At 38.8% G+C, this 26,128-nt stretch overlaps 1 protein-coding gene across 1 annotated transcript in view; it reads left to right on the top strand.

Annotated features, from left to right (window-relative positions):
- The window catches only part of RELN (reelin), a 444,603-nt gene that overhangs the window by 72,326 nt on the left and 346,149 nt on the right, over positions 1–26,128 (top strand).

Raw genomic sequence — 26,128 nt, 5'->3', positions numbered from 1 at the left:
ACTGCATGGGACTTCCTCCATTGACGTGAGAAAGACAGAATTGTGTTACCCAAGACAGCCATGTGTTCAACGTTTTATTTTTTCTGGGGGTATTTATTAAATAAACACATTTTACCTACTTTTGATATATGAAAGGGTCCCAGCCGTAGCTCTGCCCAGGCGACTCACTGCTTGATGTCAGGACAGTAACGTTGAGGCTGTGACGTCACCCTGCTGCCCAAGATGAGGTTCACAACCTCAGGGCTTAAAGGAACCTGAAGTTATTTAATCATCCTGTCAAATTATTTGACATTGAGAATTTGGTCTATTTTAAAAAGATCCCAGATAAGCTTTTATAATCTTTTAGTAACTACTTCTAAGCTCTAACCTTCAAGAAAAAAATCCCTTTTAAGTCTGAAACTTCCACTCTCTAGCCCCACCCTTTCTGTGTCCTGCAGAAGTGAAAAGTCAGCTTACAATCTTATATAACATCTATGTACATAAATATATGACATACTACCTGTTATTGTTGCCACAGGATTCACAAGTAGGATTACCAGATTTAACAAACATTTACAAGACATCCGGTTAAATACAGATTTTAGATAACCCTTTTTTTAGAATAAGGATGCAATATTTGGGATAAGGTGTCCTGGGTTCTACCTTTGCCTAGTTAAATCAAAACCTCTGGGAGCAGAGTGTGGCACTGGCTCCCGGTGATTCTGATGTTCACCCAGGCTTGGCACCGCTGTACTGGATCAGTCCAGGCCCCAGCAGCTTCAGTGTCCCCAGGAACTTGTAACTACGGAGTTCCTGCCCTTACTCTAGACTTGGTGAATCAGATACTCTGGGGGTGAGACGCAGTGATAACTTTTTAATAAGCACTCCAGGTGATTCTGATACACACTAAAGTTTGAGGACCAGTTGTCTACGTTAATTAAATGGGAGAGACCGTTATTTAAATGACCATATAAATATGTAATAGCAAGTCTTGCTTAGGGTCTAGGCAGGAAAAATACTGAGTGCCAGGAAAGGGTATGACAGAGAAATGAGATCTAGTCTCGGGCAAAATGGCATGTAGTTTGGAAAGGCTTTCCGGGGAAAGTGGTATTGAGCCATGATATGAAGGAGGAGTAGGAATTAGCTAAAGGTCTGTGGACAGTGGGGCACAGCATACCAGAAGGAGAGAACAGTAGATGCAAAGGCCTCAAGGGTGGGAAGAGGCTGTGTTCTAGGAATGGAAAGAACACCTTGGAGTGGCTGACCTGGAACCAGGAGGGAAAGAGATAAGGCTGGACAGGAGATCAGAGCCAGACCATTCAGGATCTGGAGCAAGGGTGCCTTTTCGGGTTTCAGGCTGAGTGGCTGCAACAGTCCTTCATTTTGATGAGATCCCTCTGGGGTCAGCGTGGAGAGCCAACTGTAGGGTGAAGGGGTGGATGCAGAAAGACTGTTCTGTGGGGAAAAAGGGATGGAAAGAGTCCAGGTGCAGGCTGGCGTCGGCCACGCCTGGAGGAGAAGGAAGCAGTATGTGGAGGGGTGAGAGTTTGGGCCGTGCAGTCGGCAGACCTGCCTGCAGATCCTGACCCCGACCTTCATTAGTCATGTGCCCCAGCCACGTTTCTTAACTTCTCTCAGCCTAACTTCCTCATCTAGGAAATGCTGATGACAATGGCACCTGCTTCATCAGCTGCTGAGCAGTCTCCAGGATTAGAGGTGATTTATGTAACACCCTTACCACACAGAAAACACGCAGTCAGACTGAGTGTCCCAGAATTACACCTTTTGATACCAGAAGCAACTGCTTTTCTCAGTCCAGGATTTGATTATACTTCCTTTGGTGGGGTGGTGGAGGCAGGGTGGTGGGAAGTGCACGAAACAGTTCTCAAGTGGAATTAATCTGGGGTTTATAGATTCAGATGATTTGAAAGGACTTGGCTGAATAAAGTAACCCTCATTTGTCAAGATGGAGGCTTTAAATGAGAAAAAATCCTTAAATATTATTCATACGTATATTGTAAACATATTTTGAAAGAACATACAAAATGCGTGTATTGTGTTGCCTCAGATTTTAGCTCATAAGCCAAACAAAAAACTGAGAATGAAATTGTTAGAAATGATTTAAAACACCCAGGTTTTAAGACATTTTCTGTGGTGGCTGAAAGCTGTAAAAAGGCAGTTTCACTTGAATTAGAATGTATTTTGAGCAGCTTAAATTGCACATAGTCTTTCCGTGACCGTTGACCCTATGATGTAGAGTCTGAAGAGGCTCTGAACATGAAGCCCATTAAAGGTAGTTTGACTCCGTAATCAAATGCTCAGACCTCCCCCTGGTCACTCGGTGTTTTTATAGGGCATGATTTTTATGTGGATGGATAAGTTAAGTGAGATTTTTTTTTTCAAGTTCCAATAATATCCAAATAATTTTATGTGTATTTATGTGATGGTGGTAAATTACCTTCAAAACAAAATTTAAAAATATACCTGAATATTGTTAAACAGAGTTAGTCTTCATAAATAGTAGAATTGAAAGCAGGAGATAAAATGTGTTTTTAGATAAATGGTCACTTTTGGAAACAAAAGTGCATTAATTTTTTCATATCTGATTTAAGTTTAATATAGTCTTTACAATTTCAATAAAGTGAAAAAGATGTAATTTGAGTAGGATACAGGTGAGAAAGTGGAGGTAAAATGTAACAGAATTGCTGCGTTTTGGTAATTTAGTAGTTACAGTAGGACCAGGCTGAACTAATGCGGCCTTCTTTGATCCAGAACAAAAGAATTACTGAATGCGTAGTCTGTCATCAGCTCTGACTCAGTTGATGGAATGTGAAGCAAACATGGCTTATTTGGCATTTTTCTCAGTATGTCCTGGGATTAGTGTGTAACGTGTTTAACCAGCTGTGATAAATAAGGCAAAATAAAACATATAGCTGGAGTCTAAAAAGGTACTTCTGAAAGTTTTTTCCACTTTTAGTTAATTTTAATTGTAGTGTTTACACTGAAGTTATAACCACTCTCCTTTGAATATAAAATGGGTGTATGACCAGCCAAAATAAGGCCATAATCATTCTTAAGATACTGTTGTATAAATGTAATTTCACTAACATAACTGCAGCCTTTTATGCAAAGCCAGAATTCTTTAAAATGCATGCCTCACTGACCAAAAATAGACAAATGCCTAATAGCCAGAAATACATTAAAACAATAGCTATGCAAAAGATGACTGTATGCCAGCAATGCATGATTTGAAATACCTCATTTTGCTTGTCAATATAAGAAAACATGCTGCCCTAGGGAAGTGTGATGTTTAATTATGGATATCTCTTTGTGTATCCCAGAAAAAAAAAATGCTTCCCTCTTGTCTTTGGCACTGAATTCCAGCTCAATCATGTAAATCTTCAAGGCTCATTGTGGTTGCTCAATGTGGAGCTATTTGAATATCCTTTCATACAAAATTGTTCCTTTTCCAGAGGCTGAAATGCATTTTACCCAATATTTAGTATTCTGGTTCTAAAAGCATTTTACTCAATTTTTAGTATTCTGGCTCTCTAAAACCTGAGAATCAGGTTTTCAGGTCTGATGGATAGCAGCCACACTTCAGATTGTTAGATGCCTGCATAAATTAAACTTTTGTTAAACCTTGCATAAATTGCTTTGCAATTCCTAGATAATTCTGTTCAGCTAATACATCAGCCATTTTAGCAGTTTTTCACTTAAACTTTTATAATTCCCCATGAGTTTCGTTTCCTTTTTTTTTTCTGTAATAATTAGGCATCGTAGACCCAATCATTTGTTAGGTTACAAAACTCTTAAAATGGCAAAATTCAGTGAAGTCTAAGTTTGGGGAGAAAATGTAGATCCAAGATCTGCTCTTGGATTCAGTCAATCATGTCATGTTTTTAATAGAGATTAAGCAACTAACATAAAAATTTAATATTTTCAGTATGATCTTTAAAAACATAGTATTAGAATTTTTGAACTTAATGATCTGATTTTTTTTCCAGTATGATTTGACACTCTAGATGATAGGGATGTATTTACAAAATAAAGTAAATATTTTAAGAAAGACTTCAGATTTTAGTAAATCTTATATTGGTCACTAGTTAATAAAAATGTGTACTTTACCAATAGATTTAGATTGCATGTTAATCTTGCATTTTGAGAATGTAAGTTTTTGTCTCTACTTTGTTTCATTGTCACCAAGAATGAAAATATAGGGTCTCTTTAAGCTAACTTTTGGTTATCCTTAACGTTAAAACAAAATAGAACTTCTACAACTTTACTAATTATCACCAGGACCCCTGCATCTCTGGACATTAGCTCCAGTTCAATCTTAGGTGTCCTGTCTATGTGACTCCGTGTGACTTTGGTTCACACACATGTGTTATGAATACATGCAAATATTTAGGCCTTAATATCTGTAAAGAAGGAACAGCCACTAGCAACTTCTTTAAATGGGGCCCTGTACAGTAATGGTATTTATTTACCAGATTAAATTAAGTTTAATTATTTAGATGATCTTGTTCAATTTATTTTGTCTGTCTCTTAACGAAGAAATGCTTTGTAACATACTTAATGAATTTTAAACATATTGAAGGATTCGAGGCATGACCCTTTATTGGGTATGGTAAATGATCTATAAATAACAAGAGGACTCTAGGTTAATTAAACAAATTACTCTGGTCAATGATACAAGGAACGTAGCTGACAAGGGATGAAATGGCCATTAATTTTTCCTATTTACAGGGTATTAACCTAAGTTTGTTCTTTATTCATTCCGTTTGGGTACGCCAGCATTACCTTCATTAAGAAATAGTATTGTCTACTTTGCATTTTCTCTGTGACAAAGAACTCAGGGATAATTTCCTGATTCCTAAATCACTAAAAAGAATCACCTACTAGACTAGTGGGCATCATGATATAAAGCTGTTGAATTAATCCATTGACAAATTGCTAGAGCGAATGTTGAGATTTGGGCCAAGTGAAGGAGTGAGTGGTCATGACATGACCCCTGGAGTCGCACAGCTTCAGCTTCCCGGCCCTGCTTCCTGCTAACTTGGGCCACATACTTCCCTGCCCTGCGCTTCAGTGTCTGCATTTGTGAAATGAAGTTGATAACAATGGCGCCTGGTTCACAGAGTTGTTAGATGGGTTAAATGAGATTATCTATTCAAGTGCCTTGTATATATGCTCAAAATAGGTATTTTTGAAACACTCAGAAATAAGTGAGAATTCATTCTCTGAAATAGAAAACAGAATGAAAAGATGGTTCAAGTGGCAGAAGATTTGAAACAGGGAGGTTGACTTTAATTTGGAGGGGAGAAATACACCCGGTTTCTTACCCATAGAACTTAGAGGTAAAATGTACCTTCGGTAGAACCTGGCTCAGCCCCTGCCCCAACGTATAGGTAAGGAAGCAAGGCTTAGGAAGGGGGCAAGTGCTGGCTATTACACGACATAGCATAGGTGTGATGACTAAAACTGGATGTTCTGACATCATACCCAGCCTCAGATATTTTTTTTTTTGAACTATAACTCACATACCATAAATTTACCTTTTGTTTTGTCTTTTGGCAGGGAGGTATTTAGGTTTATTTATTTCTTTATTTTTAGAGGATATACTGGGGATTAAACCCAGAACCTTGTGCATGCTAAGCATGCACTCTACCACTCGAGCTATACCCTCCCCTGCAAATTTACCATTTTAAAGTATACTCTTCAGTGATTTCTAGTATGTTCGCGAGGTTGTGCCACTAAAACCACTAATTCCAGAACATTTCCTCACCTCCAAAAGAAACCCCATCTGCGTTAGCAATCACTCCCCATTCCTTCCTCCCCTCAGTCCCTGACAACCACTAATCTATTTTCTGTCCCTATGGACTTGCCTGTTTTAGATATTTCATGTAAACGGAGTCATACACTGTGTGGCCTTCTGTGTCTGGCTTCCTTTATTTAGTATAATGTTTTCAAGGTTCATCCATGTTGTAGCATGACTCGGGACTTCATTCCTTTTTATGGTTGAATCATATTCTATTGTATGGATTTACTCTATTTTTAAAGTGATAGTCCACATTTGGCAGTTTCCAGATTCTTAAAAGGAGTTAGGGCTGTGCAAATTGGGGGGGAAAAGTTCAAGGGGGATGTGAAGCAGGAGGACCACCGGATTCCTCATCAGCAGCTCTGAAACCGCTGAAGATCCAAATTGGTTAGCCTGTTCAGTGGTTCAGACCTGAAGATGGTTAGAAATCAAGATGAGTGACTCCTTTGCCCTCCTCCCTGCCATCAAGGGAGAGAGGCCACTGTGGCATGTTTTTACCCTTTGGCCTCTGTTTAAACCACGGGATACACAAGCCAAGCTGGGTCCATTAAATGGACTAGTACAGGAATTTGGAATTAAGGCTCATCAGTCCCAGTCGAACTCTTCACGAGCTGAATCAAGGCACATGTAAACGGTCAGGAGCTCTGGGCAGACCTCCACCGTGGCTCAGAGGAAGGTCGTGCAGAAAAAGGAGAGAGAAATAGGATGCTGCCTGAGGTATCAGAGCTCTCTGGGCTCTTATTTTAGGCTTTCTTTCTACCAGGTTCACATATTCTTGGATTCAAAGAAATGATTAAAAATAGTTGGAATATATCAAGCACTTGCTATGTGCCAGGTGTGTTGTGGGTAATAACTCTGGATCATAACAAAAATCCTCATTTTATCAATAAAGAACCTAAGGCACAGAGAGGGTAGGTGACTTGCCTAAGGTCACACATAGGGAGTTGCAAAGCCAGCTCTGTAGCCTCTCATTAGACTCCCCTTTACAGCCCAAGCCAGCTTGAGCTGGTTTCTATTACAACCAAAAGAACCTTGACTAAAAAAAAAGGCCATCTCTGCTGGAGCCCTGCCTGCCCCTAACCCCCATCTCTTCTCAGCCTCCTTCCTTTCCAGTCACTTACTCCCATCATATATACACACGTATACCTGTGCACCAATCAGAGTAACCCAGACACAGTTCCAAAATCCCAGCTGCTTTAAACCTTTAAGGCCTTGCTTACAGTGCTTGGAATTCCTTCTAGCTCTGTCTGCTGGGCAGACATCCTTCTATCTTTTAGGGCCTCTGTCCTGACTTGTCTCCTCTGTTGAGCCTGTGAGCCTCTCCTCTCTGTTCCCCCCTGGTCCCCACCTCCATGGGAATCTCTACTCCTTCCTCCAAGCATCACTCTTTTCTGACCTCCATCATCCATCTCTAACAACCTGTTGCATTTACCTGTTTAAAAACCTTTATACCTCGTTGAGGGCAAGAGATGGTCTAGTCATTTCTCTCCTGGCACATAACAAGTGCTCAATAAATATTTATTGAATGAATAAACCAACAAAAATCTTTGAGGCTTCATAGGGTATTTTACTAGCACTCACATTAGTAATTTCTGAATCTGTATAGGTACAGGTAAGTCTACACATCTGCACAGACATTGAAGACTATAAGAACAAATGTGAATTTTATCATTAGAGATCCTGGGGAAATTAATTATCCCGTCTACCACTTTGGAACTTTCTTTCCAGGAGGTGGCAGGCACCAATGCCTTCAGATAGGAGAGTGGTTGATTAAGTGCCTTCTATAGAATCAAGAGAGCAGAAAGAACTTAAGGAGATTGTTCAGTCCAGCTTTTTATCATAGGGCAGGTCAATGTCTTAATGATACATGACAGTTAAGTTCTTATTTTATCTCTTGGATCTTTCCAAAAATGGTGACTCTATAACTTCTTGGGAACATAGTCTAAGATTATATCAAGTAAAATGATTAAGGATGATTTTCTGGTACATATGTGTAATCCCTTGATATAACTTCAACACTTTATATATATATATATTTTTACATAACTGAAAATGGAAGGTATTAGTTAAAAAGTTATCAAGTCTTTTGTTTTCATGTAATATTCATCCATTTCATAGCTCCCTAATAACTTACTCGTCTGTTTTCTATGGACACTCCACAGATTGTATATAGAGGAATTCAACTCTGATAAGATATGTGCCCAGAAAGCACTGCAGGTACTTCAAAAATGTATCTCTAACAGAGAGGAGTTCTTCTAGCTCCTTCCTCTTCCTTATTCTGCTCAAATTCATGTGCTCAGGATGAGAGTAAAGCGGCTGTTCATAAATAAGAATGTCAGTAAATTGACATTTTTAGAACAAATTCTCGTAGAAGTTGCCACAATGCTGTATAAGTTATGAATTTTGAAATTATTTTATTATAATTGTGTCTGTTAGTGTTAAAAATTATTGGTGAAGAGACTCTTCTGTCTTGGCAAATGTAACCTTATTTCTGTTATTAAAGAAAATGTTTACCCCAAACGACTGAGCACCAAACAAAAAGGATGGGGCACTAGTCCTTCACATATGCCCAAGTTTGTACGAAGAATTCTGGAAAATAAGTTTCTATAAAGGAGGTCTTATCCTTCACTAGATAAAAGCAGGATTGGAAATACTTTTCTCTCTCTTTCTTAAACAATAATTTCTGAAAGTACTTAGGAATCCTGCGTCTTTGCTGGTAAGAAATACTGTTTTCTGTTAGAGTGAGATTCTTCAGAGTATGTCAGTCTGTCCATTCTAACCAGAGACAAGATCAAGTGTATACTTAAGGGAATAAACTTCAAAACAACTGGTTTAGCGGTTGTCCCGCTTGTAATGTGGTTCCCTCTTCAGGATTTTCAGTGCTTTTTTTGGAATCCAGGCAATGATACATGAGTTTATGTTTCATGTTCATAGTAATTGATTTATAAACACTGTTGGATAAGGTTGTCCTCATCTTTCCTGGGAGTTAAATTTAAGAGCAACTTAAAATAATTTTATAATGTTGTTACTTCCTAGAAATAATTCTGGTAATTACCTTTGAAGTATTAAAAAAAAAAAAGAGTGAATGTAGATTCCTGGCATTGCCTAGAAAATAGTTCTGGATACAACATATGAATTTGAAAACAGATGTGGGAGTCCAATAAAGGCACTTGACCCGGTGCCAGTTCTGTTCTCGCTCTTGTCTTCTGTTCTGAGGTTTGTATTCAGCCCTCTGATGCTGAGTTCTGCATGTAGCCGAATAGACGTATAGGCTGCTCTCTGAAGCCAGCGCACAGTTAAATTATTGTTTCCGAGACTCCGAATGTCTGGATGGAAAGATACTTGCTAGTGTGGGAGTTGCCATTTTGGAAAGCACAATAGCAAAAATTGTGAATATTTTGGTAAAAGTTCAGACTGAGCTCCCCTCCTGCTTTTCTTCCTACATGTTTTAGTACATCAGAACCATGTTGTTGTTATTATCTGGTTAATTATGTTATTTCTGGTTCTTTTTCAGAAAGTTCCTCTCCACATGAACTCTAGTAAATAGCAAGTTAAAAGTAAAATAAATGGAGCTGTCAGAGATCATGCTCTGGAAAGATGTTTTATTTATCTTTAGTTGTTTTCTTTTTAAATAATTGTTTGCTTTATGAGAAGATTTTTTTTCAACCTGACTATTAACCTAAATGATCCAATAGCATTTCTAACAATAATAATAAAAATGGAGAGAAATCTGTTGCCAATAAAAGAATTTATTTGGAATTCGGCTTTCTCTTCCTAGAGAAAGTGACGAATAACCAGCTCTAGAATAATTATGAGGCTGATGAAGTTTATCCCTTGCCTTCTCCTCCCTTTTCTCTCTTTCTTGCTGCTATTCCATTTCAACACAAAGAGATAGTATCAGTCATATCTTAGAATGAATTTTAAATTGCTGTGTTAATAGCAGGTTTTCCCACACCACTTCTTGGAAACGTCAGTGTGTTATGGTATGTTAATAGGTCTTACTTGGAAAAAGAGTATTGCAGTATAAAAAGCTTGGGATATGCTTGTTACAGAAAGCTAAACAGCACTTCTTAGAATCTTTAATGTGCCTTTTGTTTGTTTTTCTTTTTGAAATATAATTCACATAACATAAAACTTACCACTTAGAAGTATATGATTCAGTGATTCAGGTGTATTCACTGTGTTCTGTAACTGTCACCACTAATTTAAAAACATTGCCATCACCCTAAAAAGAACCCTGTTCTCAAGTCCCCCCTCCTCCCATCCCCTGGAAATCACTAATCTAATTCCTGTCTCTGTAGATTTGCCTGTTCTGCACATTTTATATGAATGAAATCATATAATATGTGGCCTTTTGTGACTAGCTTCTTTTACCTAAGATATTTTCAAGTTCATCCATATTGAAGCATGTTGGGTGGAGCGAGAACATACACAGACTGTGAAGAAGTCTGAGTGCAGAATTCTAGATATTTATGATTTTTGCTTTGCACTCTTTTACTTACCTTTTCCACCATAATTTGAAAGCAGGATTTCTTTAGCTTCTTTTTATCAAGTCTGTCCAAAGCATTCAAGTGAGTTTGTATATACACAGCAAATCTCTCTGTTGAGGGTACTCATTTTTTATCAGGTTGTGTAGTATTTTGTGAACCTATGTTAGGATAATAACAGGTTCAAATGGAATAAACAGATTTGGGGGCACACATTAGAGAAGCACTCATGTAAGAGTACCCCAGAAAAGCACACTGGTGGAAGCACAAAAATCAAATACAGAAGCAGTGGTACCTACTCCCCCATGTGCAAGCCTGATGTGACCAAATGAACTGGTGGAAGAAATACTGTTGCAGTTGTATTTACATGGTTTTATATTATGTGCAGGTACTCATCTAATGAACTCATGCTGTCATAAAAAGTAATTTAATACGGATTTGATGGAAGTAATCTTAATCTACTTTTAACATTTTATTATGAAAATTTTCAAACATACATCAAAGTTGAAAGGGGGAGATGGATAAATTAGGAGTTTGGGATTAGCAGATACACACTACTATATATAAAATAGATAAACAACAAGACCCTACTGTATAGCATAGGAAACTATGCTATTCAATATCCTGTAGTAAACCACATGGAAAAGAATATGAAAGATATATATATATATGATTTATATATATATAAAACAGAATCACTTTGCTGTACACTAGAAACTGACACAACATTGTAAATCAGCTACCCTTCAATAGGGAAAAAAAAGGTTGAAAGAATTTTACAGTGAGTACCCATCATCTAGGTAAAATTTGTATACAATAAAATACATGAATCTTAAGGGTACATGAGATGAGATTTGATCAATGAACACATCTGTGTAACCCCAACCCTTATCAAAATATAGAAGATTATCTTAATCCCAGAACGTTCCCTCATGCCTTTCCTCTGTTAACTCTTACTCCCATTTCCCAGAGGCAACCACCATTTTGATTTTATCCCACCATAGCGTCGTTTTACCTAATCTCAAACTGTATAAATGCAGTCATTCAGTATGTATTCTGTGTAAGGCTTCTTTCCCTAGACAGAATATTTGTGAGAATTTTTCATGTTGTGCCATCAGTAAGCTTGTCCTTTTTATTGCTGAGTAGTATTTCTTTGTTTTTCCATTCCCTTATTTTTGGACACCTGGGTTGTTTCTGGTTCTTAGTTATTGTGCCTACTGCTGCATGTGACATACCTGTGCAAGTCTTTTTGTGACGCTATGCGTTCATTTTTATTGGGTAAATACCTAGAGGTGTGTGGGTCTTGTTTTATAAGAAGCTGCTGACCTCTTCCAGAGTGGTTGCACCTTTCTTACACTCTCACCAAATTAGTAGTAGAGTTGCAATTGCTCTGCGTCTTCACCTACATTTAGCATTGTCAGTTTTTAGTTTTAGTCATTTTTGTGGGTGTGTGGTGGTGTCTCACTGTCGTTTTAATTTGTGTTTCCTGACTGCCGATGTTGAGCATTTTATCATGTGCTCATTGGCCACTTTTGTCAAATTCAAATCTCATGCTCAATTAAAAAACTTGAGTTGTCTTTTATTATTGAGTTATAGGAGTTTTAATGTATCCTGGGTACCAGTCCTTTATCAGAGGTATATTTTGTGAATGTATTTTCCCATTCGTGGCTTGCTTGTTGTTTTCTCAGTGGCACCCTATGATGTATAGAAGTTTTAAATTTTAATGAACTCTAATTTGTCAATTTTTTCCTTTATGGTTATTGCTTTCTGTGTCCCATCTAGAAAGCTATTGCCTACCTTAATGCAAATCTAACTTTTTCAAATGTGGGCTCCAGGCGATGGAGCCTAAAAAGTAGCTGTTTTTCAATCATCATGACCTTCGGGTGAGTAGAAAGCAGATACCAGAATTCATATAGAATCTGTATCAAAGTTTCTCTTTGAGCATCGCCTGCTTGTATTTTGAAAAATCAGGACTTTTCCATTAATGTGGCATCATTTTTATACTTAAACGTTTTCCATTCACATGTGTAAGCTTTTGATTTTAATGTGCCACTTTATAAACAACTGAAATTGCTTCAGACTACCGGATTACACTGTGATAAGCCAAACGGGCTTCAGGACTCTGCCTTCACACCAGAGACACATGCCAGAAACCAAACAGATGGTAAACTAGGCAGAAATGACCCTCGGCATTCTCATTAGAGCAGTTGGGGAAATTTTAATGGGCCCCTGTTTGCCTGGTTCTGTATCTAATACCCTTTGAACTGCCACTTTTTTTTCTTGTTACAAGTCAACAACCACCATGTATATTTTAATAGGGATTATCAAACACAGTTTGCCCAGAAGATGTACAGCCCTCTAATGCTAATTAGCCAAGTTTAAATAATCACTGAGTTCTGAGATAATTGGAAAGAAATACTGTTTTTCTTGCCAGTGCATAATTACTAATTAACAGGAAGATAAAATATCTGTGTAGTAGTCATATCTAGAAGAATCTGTTAACAGTTAATTAACTGATGAGTTGGTGCCAAGTCAATGTTGTTGGTTCAGAAAGTTTGCAGATGAAGTTCTCCTCTAAAATGAATACATAAATATACACACTACATAAAGATTACATGGCTGAGCCAGAACAGAGCATGGGTAGAGTAAAGACCGTGTGACTTTGGCTTAACATTACAGTGCTTAAGGCAGACAGTCATTACATTAAAGAATTAGTGTTTCTTTGGCTCTTAATGTTAAAAACACCAACTGCTGGTTGCCACTCTGCTGTTAACACATAAGATTTGAGGCTTCATTAATTTGCTTTTCTCTTGATCCTAATAATTGCATGGGCTTTCTCAGCCTTAAAAAATCCCCATGAAATTGGGCCACAGCCTCCTCTGTGTTTTTCTGCTTGTTAGAGTTAGGACTTGAGTGTGTGAAATGGGCAGCTGGAGATTCACAGAGAAGAAAGTAAAAACTTGACTCGCAGTTTTCTTTGTTTTTGTTAATGCAGAAGTTACCATTTCGTTATTCTTCAAAAGAATTCGAAAACACAGACATTAAGCCATTTTTTAAAAGTTACCTTTTTTATTAAATAATAGCATGCATTTAAACATATTTTTAAGTATTTCATTTGGACTAATGAGTGAGTGGGTAGAGTCAAGTATTTAATACACACTGCTTAAATTTTAAGTGTTTTAAAATTCCACTTATTTGGGGAGTCTTTTATCACTGGGTGGGGAAAAACTAAAAATTCAGTGATTTCTTATGAATGTGTACATGTTATTAAAACTTTTTTTCCCCAAAATCTTTGCTGCATTGAAGAGTATACAGTAGGTTAAAAAAAAGAACCTTTTAGAATTTAGAATTCTGTAAATAATAAAATGTTAAATTGTTCAGGGGAGAGGGTATAGCTCAGTGCTAGAGTGTGTGCTTAACATGCACGAGGTCCCGAGTTCAGTCCCAAGTACCTTCGTTTAAAACTTTTATTTCTTTATGAAAATTGCCCTGCAAGGGAGGTCAACCATTCAAGGTAGAGGTGAACATGAGGGAACGAGAAGGGTCTCAGCCTGGATGCTCACATTCCTGGGATCTGACTTTATGGGTCCCACTGGAGGGCTATGCATCCTGTAGTGGGATGTCTGGGGGGTCTGGCTTATCTCCAGCTGGGTGCTGGCATCCTTATGTTCCATTCTTACATGGAGTCACCTGTGAGCACTTTCTGCTTTGGGGAGCAGAAACGGAAAACCTCTGTTTCTTTTCTCTCCTCTGCCCATGCACTGGGGCTGTGCAGAGAGATCCTTCTGGCCTCCCTTCAAGCCTCTTTCTACATGATCAGACACAGAAACCTGCCCCAGAGTCTCTCTCTTCTCTTTGGAAATTCCTATATTGGGCTCAGAAGTAAAGACCCTTTTGGCTAAGACATCAGCTTTCCTGCTATGCATCTAACATAGATTAATGAGTGACTGCAGGTATATTCTGAACTATATTATTTCCTGTAGACATACAGGAATTTTCTAAATCAATCCTAGTTTCTCAATAGTAGTGTGAGTCTGTACTAGAAAAGGCAGTTGACAAGACCTAGTGATGTGTTTTTTTTAATTGAGTTATAGTTGATTTACAATATTGTGTTAATTTGTGATTTTCATTTTAAATTAGACACTCATTTATTTGCTAGGGCATGAAAAAAACCAGCAAAATGAATTACAGTCTTGAAGGCATGCACTCTTTTGTTGAACTGAAGTCAATTTTTTAAAAACAGGATGTGTGATTGAACCTAAATTTTTAAAAAATGGTTTCGTCCCAGGAATTAAAAAAAAAAAATCTTGAATCTTACGAATAATGGAAACACTTACTAATACAGTTCTTATGTAGGAAAAAATACTATCTCAGAGATGGTGTGTTATGTTGACATCTCCCGCCCTGCCTGTGCCCCACCCCTTCCACCAGCCGTGAGATTTTGCATGAGCCCAGTTTCTGGGGAAGGGATGGGGATGCTGTGTTAGCAGGGAGGGACAGGAGAGGGACAGCAGGACGGTTAACAACTAGGGGGAGAATCACACAAGCCTTGTGAGAGGCTTGAGGACTTTTATTGGTACCCTTACTTTTCCTTTTATTTGCTTCTCTTTTCTCCCATTTCAAATTTCTGCCCTGTCCCACATCTTTTTAGTTTTCTCTCTCTCTCTTTTTTTTTTTTTTAACTCTTCCTTTTAGTCCCTCTTCATTGCTTTTACTTTCTTTCTCTCCTTCTGCTTGCTGGTGGCTACTTATTTATTTTAAAATATTGTTTATTTATTTTATATATTTGAGGTATAACTGATATAACATCGTATTAGTTTCAGGTATACAGTGTAGTGATTTGATATTTATATATATTGTAAAATGATCATCACGATAAGTTTAGTTAAAATTTGTCACCATACATAGTTACATTTTTTTTCCTTGTGTTGAGCACTTCAACCATTATTCTCTTAGCAACTTTCAAATTGCAGTACAGTATTATTAACTGTAATTACCATGCTATAACTTGCATCTCCATGACTTATTTATTTTATAGCTAGAACTTTGTACCTTTTGACCCCCTTGACTCATTTGCTTACCCCACTACTTCCCTACCTCTGGCAACCACCAATCCATTCTCTGTATCTTTGAGCTTGGTTTTTTTTTTTGTTTGTTTGCTTGTTAGATTCCATATGTAAATGAGATCATACACTTAGCATAATGCCCTCAAGGTCCTTCCATATTGCTGCAAATGCTAAGATTTCATTCTTTATTTATGGCTGAATAATATATATTATATTTTATATATATGGCTGAATCCTCTTTATCCATTCATTTATCAATGGACACTTAGGTTGTTTCCATATCTTGGCTATTGTGAATAATGCTGCAATGAACATAGGGTTGCACGTATCTTTTGAAGTTAATGTTTTCATTTTCTCTGGACAAATACCCAGAAGTGGAATTGCCGGATCATATGGTGGCTCTATTTTTCATTTTTTGAGGAACTTCCACACTGTTTTTCATAGTGGCTGCCCCAATTTACATTCCCACAACAGTGCACAAGGGTTCCCTTTTCTCGACATCCTCACCAGCGCTTGTTATTTCTTGTCTTTTTGATGATAGCCATTCTGACAGGTGAGGTGGGAGCTCATTGTGGCGCTGGTTTGCAGTTCCCTGATGATCAGTGATGTTGAGCATCTTTTCTTGTACCTGTTGGCCATGTGTGTATCTTCTTTGGAAAAATGTCTATTCAGATCCTCTGCCCATTTTTAAATCAGATTGGGTTTGTTTTTTGTTTTTTGTTTTTGCTGTTGAGTTTTGTGAGTTCTTTATGTATTTTTGGTGTTAAATCCTTATTACATATGTGATTTGCAAATACTTTCTCCCAATGAGTAGGTGGCCTTTTCATTCTCTTCCTCTGTGTCTAGGTGGTGGCTCATTTCTTTCCATTTTTGATTCCTTTTTATACTTTCTTTAATCTTTTATTTCTCTTCTTTTCTCCCCGCCCCTGCCTTTCTTCCTTTCTCTTCAGCATATCTTTTCTGTTTGCATACGCTCACTTTCTGCTCTTGTCCCCCCAGCCCTCCCCTCATTGGGTAAGCAGAATTTACTCACCTGTCTTATCCAGAGTCATAGTATTTAGGCTCCTGGCATATTTTTCATAATCAAGCAGAGCATGGCCAATGTTTACAGCAGGTCAGGAGCAGAGCAGACGTATGAAGGCACATCAAGAGGGATACGGAGAAATAAATGGCAGCCGTAGGTGAAAAGCTGGAATTGTGAGACTTGTCAGGTGATCAGTCGTAAGGTGCAAAAAATGTATATTTTAAATTACATTTTAAAATAACAAGTATACTATAAAAGTATATTTTAAATTATTGAATATGGTTTTGTGCTCCTCATTCATAATTTTTCTTTCAAATATTTGAGATATGTTATGAATTCCAAAGTACAAAATTTCACAAATGTATTGGTCCTGTATAATTCTTAAAGACTTCAAAACAAACCTGAGAAGAGTTGGTTGTGATCTTATAAAGAGTTACCCCAATTCCCTAATACATGTCCATAAAATGAATAGATCTTCACATGGCTGTGGTGAAAATTAGGTGTCATTATAGAGAAAAACTACCCAGCATATAACACGTGCTCTCAGTGATTGGCTTCTCATCTCTGCTTTCACCCTTTAAATTTGCTAATGAGTTTCTAGATGCTGTCATATATGCCTGTAAAACTTTAGTGTCTTAAAATTAGAGAATTTGTTTCCTCACTTGTGTATCCGCCCATCTTGGTTGTTTCTGGTCAGTATGGAGGGTTTGCTCCACATAGTCGTTCAGACCTGGCTCTGTTATCTTCATAAGGCTTCCACAGTTACCTTGGGCATCAGTCTCCCTCTCATAGAAGAGAGAACGCAGAATAAAGAAGGTACAACTACTTAACCGTCTTGGTCCAGAAATGACACAGCACCTCTACACACATTCCCTGAGTGAAAACTGGTCCTGCGGCTTCACCGGATGCAGTGGAGTTGGGAGAGGGCATGATAGAAAATGTAGTTCTAGGTGGGCAGCTGCTTCTCAGCAACAGTTCTGTTCCATGTCAGGGGAACATGACTTCCAGGGGGCAGTGAGCTGCCTCTCTCCCTGGCCCCAGCACACTGTATTCTTCTCTCCTCTCATTCACTCTGGGTTGAAGCTAAGGAGTGGAGTGTGCTGGTGTGAGTGTCCAGGGTGCAGATGACATGATGCACAGTGGGTATGAACTGATTAGGAAAGGAATGCAGGCCTGGAGGGCCCTAAACATGGGGATTAGCAAGAGAAGTAAAGGAATCAGAGGGCTCACTGAGGTTGTAAAGGCAGTAGATATTTACTGAATAAATGACTAATGAATAAACAGTGAGGCAGGGGTAGGACGTAGGAAGAAGAGGAAGAAGAGGGGCATCTGCATAGAGTTGGGCTGTGAGGAACTAGTTCTTTACAAGTAGAACAATTCCAGGTGATGAAAAGGGCCTTTGAAATATTGCTGAAGGGAGTGGAGGAGAGGGTGGCTGGCGCTGGGTTTGTTGTAGAGCTGGGAGGAAAGGCTGTAAGAGAAGCCCCTGATGTAAGCATCGAACTCACTCACACTGATGGCAGGGGTTGTGCCAGAGAGAAGGCTACTGAGCCTGATGCGGAATCATTGGGCGCCCATTGGAGATAAGCTTCCTGCCTCACCAGCAACACTGATCACCACGTGTAGCACAAGGAGCTGAAAATCGCCATTCTATCTTCACATTTGTGTGATATGCTCCAGTTTACAAACCAGTGTCATGCCTGTGATCTCACTAACATAAATTTGAAAGTGTCTCAGCTGAACACAGTGTTGTTTTTAAGATGCAAGAGCATTTCTTATTCGAGCTCAGGTAGAGTGGCTAAAGGAAGACTGTTTAGAGGCACGTGAAGGATGATCCCGTTAGATTAGTTGTTAATTTCTCCTCATGCAAATAAGGACTTTGATAGAATTTTACTTTTAATTGCTACTATCCCCTTCTTGTTTCAGAGAGAGTATGGGGCTCAAGGATCATACCATATTCTGTAGTGTTTAGTTCTCTATACAGGGAGCTTGATTGCCCAAATGCCAAAAGGGCCTTGGTCTCCCCATAATACAGTCTCGATCTCAGTGGATCCCAAGGACAGTCTTCTATAGTTTGATAGACATACTGTCCTAGAGCTGCAATGAGGTGAAATGACAGAGTCTGGCTTAACTAGAAATAAAAAACATTTAAAAAAAGTTCTGAGTGCCACACATGGTGCCTAAGCAGATCCAAGACATAGGTACAGCTGCAGTGCATAAAAGACACGGGGAGAGGAAACCAGAGGCACCGGGGCCAGTGGAGGGCAAAGACTATTGCCAGAAGTGCCACAGGAGGAACTGGAGTGAAGTCAAGGAAACAAAGACTGGAAGGGGGCACTAACACAAAGGTCATTGGATTGAAAACAGAAATTGAATTGGTGGTAACTAGTTGGCCAGAGCCTCGAGAAGTCCGCACTAAAAGTGCCAGGAGAATCAGTGTTGGAAAGGTCATGTTTTTAGCTGGCATAGACTTTGTGCTGGGCTGCCTGCTTGGAGAAGGCTAGAAAAATGTTTCTGGTGCCAAGTTGTTGGGCAAGGATTTCAGGCTTGGTGCTTCTAATGGTGCCTCGTTCCTCTCCAGCAGGCAGCAGTTGAGTCTCTGTAGATGGCTACTGAAAATGTACCCATTTGAAAGAGTCTTCACCAGTTTTCACGATGTCATACCATTTATAGTTTGTGTCTGCCTGCCTCCCCCTTTCTGTCTGTCTCTCCCTTTCTTTCTCTCTTAATCTGTCTCCATGAGGTGGAAAGAATAAGATAACCCCTGGAAGGATGTAATAGCTTTGGAGGGAGACTCTGACTGCCTTTAAGCCTGATCCTATCAAAAGTGACTGAGGAATGAGAAAAGCAAAAAAGGGCCTCCTTCACCAGGCCTTTCCTCACCAAACCTGGTGATGTTCAGAAGTATAAAATTTTATATGGCTTTTCATACTTGCCAAGAATTGTGCACTTTAGATCAGAAATTACATGTTAAATTCCTGGTAGCATTCTCAAAAGAGAAATGGGGGTGACGGCCCTCAGTCCTAGAATCGGCTGCCTTCTTGCTACCAAAGTTCCCGTGTAGCTCAAGAGCTGCCAGCAAAGCTAATCTCCTCCTAAAGGTGTGAGGTCAGAAAAGCAAGAGTGTTTTACTTACGTGAGATGAAGTATAGATTGCTCTCACCTTCTAAAGCAGACCGTGATCTACGTGCTTAGAATAATTCAAAGATGGTATAAGCTGTCTCTCCACTCCTGACGTTACCACCCTCAGTAAATATAAGCTTGTATAATTGGCTGTTTTGGCCTATGCCTTTGTTCTCTTGTCATAATCAGCCTGGATGACAAGGGATCAGAACCAGGAGCTGCATCTCATGAGTTGTTGACGCGCTACGGTCATGGCTTGCAGGTCAGTGGCCAGCAGGCCAAGTGAGAAATAGCAGGGTGCTCTCGGGGTCTGAGAACCAGAAAGCCTGGATGATAAGGGCAGGTCAGGAAGAGTCATCAGAGACATAAGACAAGTGGATGGAAACCAGAGAATAGAGCTGCTTTGCACAGCGGCAGAGTGGTCTGTGCTTTACACAAAGCCTCTTGCCAGTGGGGCTGAATCTGGTTCCTGTTGTACTTGCCAAGCCTTGCGCTTTGGTGCAGGACCTGGTCTTCTAGGGAAAAGCACCCACATGCCACCAAGCTGTGGGGCCATGGGGCTTCATCTGTGCAGAGGGGATATCTTTCTACTTTCTGCAGAGGCCAAGAATAGGGGAGCGGTGGCTTTGCTGGAATATCTTCTTACTATACTTTCAGGCCGTTTTTTCCTACAGTAAATCTCCAGAACTTATTTATTTTGCATAACTGAAGCTTTGATCAACATCTCTCATTTCCACCTTCCCCAGACCCTGACAACTACCATTCTACTCCCTGCTTCTATGTGTTTGACTTTTAGCTTCCACATACAAGTGAGATTGTGCGTATTTGTCTTTCTGTGTCTGGCTTATTTCACTTGGCACAATGTCCTCCCGGTCAATCCATGTTGTCACGAAGGACAAGATTTCCTTATTTTTTAAAGCTGAATAATACTACATTGTATGAAAAAGTGCTCAACATTACTAATCATCAAGGAAATGCAAATCAAAACCACAGTGAAACATCTCACGCTTGTTAGAATGGCTATTATCAAAAAAAGAAAAAAAAAAAGAAAAAAAAAGGAAAACAAGTGTTGGTGAGGCTGTAGAGAAAAGGGAACCTTTATACACTGTAGGTAGGAATATATATTTGTGTAGCCACTACAGAAAATAGTAGGGAGGATCCTCAAAAAATTAAAATTAGAATTACAATTTGATCCAGAAATCTCACTTCTGAGTAGATATCCAAAGAAGTTGCTGTCTGGATCTCAAAGAGATATCTGCACTCCGTGTTTATTGTAGCATTATTCACAATAGTCGAGGTATGGAAACAATCTAACTTTCCATCAAGATGATGTTAAATAAGTGGTCATGAGAGAACTTGTTAGTGATTCAATGAGATTGGGCCATGCCAAATATTGTCAATGTAGTAACGTCAAGGAAATTTATACACTAACGCAGTCTCTGCTTCAAATTTTGGGATTCTCTGTGGCTTTCAGTGTCTAATCTCCGAGGTCCTGGTCTAAGCCTCATCTGTGCTAAGAGGCTATTGAGGATCCCTCAGTAGGTTCCTGTGACTCCTCTCTAGGTCTCTCTCTACCTTCGCTCCATAAACACTTATTTGATCCCAGGTTCTCGGGTTGTATATATTTTTCTCTTAACAAGCTGGCATAGGAAAGCTCAGGTGCAGATGTCAGTTTGGGAGACCAGGGGATTTTATTTAGGGGAAAGGTTTGTATGAGATTATGGACAGAGCAGAGGATGAGTTTAGAACTCTCATGATGTCCTGGGATATCTGGAAGCAATAGGGAACCCCTCCAGGGTAGGATAAGGCAGTGAAAATGCTGGCAGTCTGAGGCTAGTGTTTTACCATTAGCTTCTGGGACAAAAGGAGCAGAGTTGATTCATGTGACAGAGAGTTTTCTCCAGAACTCTGTGGGCTAGTTCAACTGGAGTTATTTTGCCGTATTATGTCTATGCATAGTATGAGAAATGACCATATTCTTCCTAGTAGTCTTCTGAGACTGTCAAAGGCAAGGGTAGGAAAATAGAAAACCTCTCCTAATTCTGGCGCTTGTTTATTATATCTGACCACCCATCTCCCTTTCTACCAATGTCACCCGCGTACACACCCTAACACCTTAATGAGATCAAAGACACAGCACCTCTTCTTTGAACGTCCTTCTTGTCTAGACTCTGTGGATCTCATGTCTGACCACAGAAGCGTCTTAGTCATACAATATCCAGCTCTTAGTTTTCCATTCCTTCTTCCTATCCCACCTGCCACAACCAGCAGACAACAAAGCATGATTATGCTACATCCTTCATTTATTTTTCTTTTGACTTTTTGTTGCATAGGAGTCCTAGGCTTCTGTTAGTACTTCGGTTCTCCCTTACATAATTTCCCTTTTAGTTGACAGTATTTGAGTTAGTATCCTCCCATTTATGCAAGCTTACATCTCTCCAGCAACTCACTTTTTTGTTTGTTCTTGTCCATTGTATCAGGAGCAGACTCCTCCATTCTTGCTTTCAGGTGCAATGGCTAGGCGGTTTTCCTCTGTTCACCTAGATGCACCTAAGACCCATCATACGGTGTTCAGCAAACCCTCACTTCTGTATAACCGCTAATCATCCAATACCGATATTGATATATACTGTGAGGGTGCCAAACATTGAAGTTGGAAGAGAATGTGGATTCTGAATTCCACCAACCCTTTAGCAGCTAAGTTATATCATGATTGACATGCTTTCTCTTTAGCAGTTAGATCATGGCCAGGATGCAAGGATGGGAACAGTCAGAGGTTGTGGAGTAACTATTCTGTTAATTAATAAAAACTCCTCAATAGAAATCTAGACATAAACAACATTTGCATGAAGCAGAAAATCACTTTGCACTGGTCCTCATATTGTCCACTTCATTGTTTGGTCTTTATTTGTATATTGTCTTGCTACATATTTTTTCCATATTCTTATTTTCTTCTTGTTCATTGTATATCTCCACTAGATTTCTAGTAATTTGTTCAAAGGTGGCAGTTGCCTAGTATAAACTTTGTAGCACCTAATATGAAGACAGATACGTTGTGGGTATAGAATTGTCACTGGTGATGAGATACATCCTTACAGTGACAGAAAAATGTGACATTTCATTAGGGAGTGATAGGTTTAGGTGACCTTAATTGTTATCACAATTGTTCATTCATAAACAGCCATCCTTATCTCATGGCTGTTTCCTAGATAAGATTATAACATTATAGGATTTGCTTAATTAGAATTACCTTTTTCTCCTCTTCTGAATATCAAAATGACTTTTATGTTCCCACAAAACAAATAATTCACTGTAGCTTAAAATCAAGATGTGCATTAATTTGTACATGAAAGATAATCCCTTGATTGAGAAAGGCTAATTGGGGTTAGCTGCTGTTAATACAGACTCAGGAAATAGCTTTGATAGATTTTAGCATATGGATAAATCCCTTCTCCAAACTTCCCATGATGAAGAATATCTTTCAGTTGGATATCTTTTAAAGAATTTGATGCATAAAGAAGAAAATCTTATCAGGCATAAAATGTTTGTCCATTTCCTCTTGATACGGATAATGAATTCTCTATCCTATTAACAGAGGCTGGACTCATGTATACCAAAGAAATAGGGTCCCAACTTGTTTTTTTTTCCTTTCCTTCGCCTATTGATTTCATTTTGGTTTTTCAGACTAACAAAAACGAGTTTAAATGACTTTCTCACTGCAAACATCATCCATCACCTCACCGGTTCTTACAGCTCTGCTCATGATTAAAACTCATTAAATAATAGGCTCTAATATTTAGTCGCTTCATGGAAATTATTTTTAAGATCTATTTACTTTCATCCTTGCAAATAATAAAACTTGTTTTTGGAAGACCATAATGGCTATTGAAATAATCACCATTTCTTCTGAAAAACAAATGACATCACTAGCTTGACATTAAGTGTTTAGCTTTTGAAAGACGTTCAGGTTGGACATACCTGTGACTTAGAAATGCAGCTATCGGGCTCTCCATGCATTTTATTGTTTTATTTTATGTTTTTGTATGTGTTCAGCAATATTCAAGGCTTTACAGGTGACGTTAGAAAAAAAATACAATATTCATATAATCTGGTTCGCGGGGAGCACACATGTTACATTAGGTCACACTAAACGGCTGCTACCTTGTGAGGTGACCTTTGTTTTTCCAGTTTTACTGAGAAATAATTGACATACATCACTGTGTAAATTTAAGACTTACAGTGTGATGGTTTGACTTTACATTTATTGTGAAATGATGACCACAGTAGGTTCAGCTAATAGCCATCTTCTCATATAAATATAGTACAAAGAAATGAAAGAAGAAAAGAATAAAGGGAAAATTTTTGCCTTGTGATGAGAACGCTTAGAATTTACTCTCTTAATAACGTTCTTATACATCATACAATGGTGTTGGCTATAGTCATCATGTTGTACATTGCATTCCTAATATTTGTTTATCTTAAAACTGGAAGTTTTTGCCTTTTGACCACCTTTCTCCAATTTCTTCTCCCCTGAGTCCCCAGTTCTGATGACCACAAGTCTGTTCTCTCTTTCTATGAGGTGTTGTTGCTACTGTTTTTAAGATTCCACATGTAAGTGAGAGAAATGGGGTGATGAGAGTCAGAATGCGGCTGGGGAGAAAAGGATCTTAAAGGAAGGGATGAATACAAAAGAGAAGCCAAACCAAGTTGATGGGAGCTAGAGACTGGATATATTGGTGAGGAGGTGAAGGGAGAAGGCAAATGTGACTTTTAGATACAGAGAAAGAACAGTTGTTATAATATAGGCAGAATGATCAAATAGGTTTGAAGGGTTTGTAAAAGTTCAGTTTGAGGTAACAGAGGGGGACATACCTGAGTGGAAATATGTAGTAGGAACTAGAAAAAGTGAGATTGTGGCTGTAGAAGCAGATTAGAGCTAGAACTTTAGTTTGGAGGGTCCTACATGGGCATAAATTTAAGTAGCATTAGATTTTTTTTCATTTATCTCTCCCTTTCCCCCATTTTGTTGCACTTCGGTTCAAAGAAACATTTAATTAAAACAAGGGGAAAATACTAAATTTAGGGACCTTTGATTGATGGATTGGCTGGTTGGTTGGTTGGTTGGTTCATACATTCATGGGAGCTTTATGAATTAGGGAATGTATGATTTTAATACAACCAATGAGACATGATTCTGCCTTTGAGGAGCTTATGATTTAGTGGATTGGAAGTGTTTTGTTTACTTGTTGCTGCCTAAGAAATAAGTCAAAACTTAGTTACTTAAATAATAACCGTATTTATTTGTTAATGATTCTGTCATTGGGTAGTGCTTCGTGGAGAAATTTGTCTATTTTCCATGACACATCTACTTAGGTGGAACATCCATACTGTCTTTTTCACTCATAAACCTGATGCCTTAGCTGGGATGGCTGGAGCATAATGTGATGCTTGAACTGAGTTTTGAAGGACAAAGACGAAGTGTAAGGGGCAAATGGAGAGAAAAAAGTTGTTAAAAGAAGAAACGATACATGGAAGACTGAGAAATAGTGCACAGTATGATGCATTCAGGGAACTTCAAGTATGTCAGTGGCATGAAGGGACCAGAAGAAAGGGGCCAGAAATAAGTGTGTGATTAATTGTAGGAACAGAGGCTGCAGAATTAAATGGGGACGGATCACAACAACTCATGTTTGCTGATCCAGAAAGAGTCTAAAGCAGAGGCTGTTGATGCTGCCAGTTGTTAAGGGTCTATTAAGGAGGAGGCATTTACAGGAAATCAGAAAGAGCAGGCAGAGGTAGGAAACAACCGAGAGAGACGGTGATCCCAGAAATCAAAGGAGGAATGTGTTTTCAGGAGGATAACACGAGCAACAAGATCTAGTGGTCTTGAGAAGTCGAAGATGAGGAATGAAGTCCTTATTAGCAATGAGAAATGGTGGGGGATAACCTTGGTAAGACCAGTTTTAGTAGAAGCAGAAGCCAGATTACAGTGGATTGAGCACTTCATAGGAAGAAAGGAAATGAAAAGAGGAGAAAGAGAACAGTAGCCAGAGGGAGATGGGGATGGAGAGTATTGGTTTGTTTGTTTACGACAGGAGAGGCCTTGGCGTTCAGTGAAAAGTAACTGGTAAATAACAAGCAAAAGGTATTTTTTGAGAGCTTATTATGTTCCTGGATGAAGACATGGAAGCTCACAGAAATTAAGTCGCTTGATCCAGGTCATCAGCTGGGAAGGGAAGAAGCCAGGATTTGAACCCAGGTCTCACTTCCCACAGCTCACACTCTTAACCTTGGTGCTCTTGTCATATGAGATGGTGATGATGACGATGACGATATTCATGATGGTAAGGGCAGGATTCTTCCGGTGAATTTTGACTCATAAAATGGACATTGCCTGCATGCAGCTTATAATTATTGGTGCCTTAATTTTCTTACATTTGAAATAGTAGCTTTATAACGGTAATGATTCATGATCTACATCAGAACTGAGCTAAAAATAAAAGAATAGCTAAAAATAGCTTTAAAAAGATGTGAAGTGTTTGCATGTATAAAATTCTAATCTGTGTTTTAAACTTTTCTTCAGGCTCTAGGTAAAAGTTACTTATAAATTACACCTAGGACGTGTAAG

Source organism: Camelus ferus, chromosome 7 (assembly GCF_009834535.1).
Source record: "Camelus ferus isolate YT-003-E chromosome 7, BCGSAC_Cfer_1.0, whole genome shotgun sequence".
Lineage (NCBI taxonomy): Eukaryota > Metazoa > Chordata > Mammalia > Artiodactyla > Camelidae > Camelus > Camelus ferus.
The sequence above is the reverse complement of the archived record's forward strand: the minus strand, read 5'-3'. Positions and strand labels throughout refer to the sequence as shown.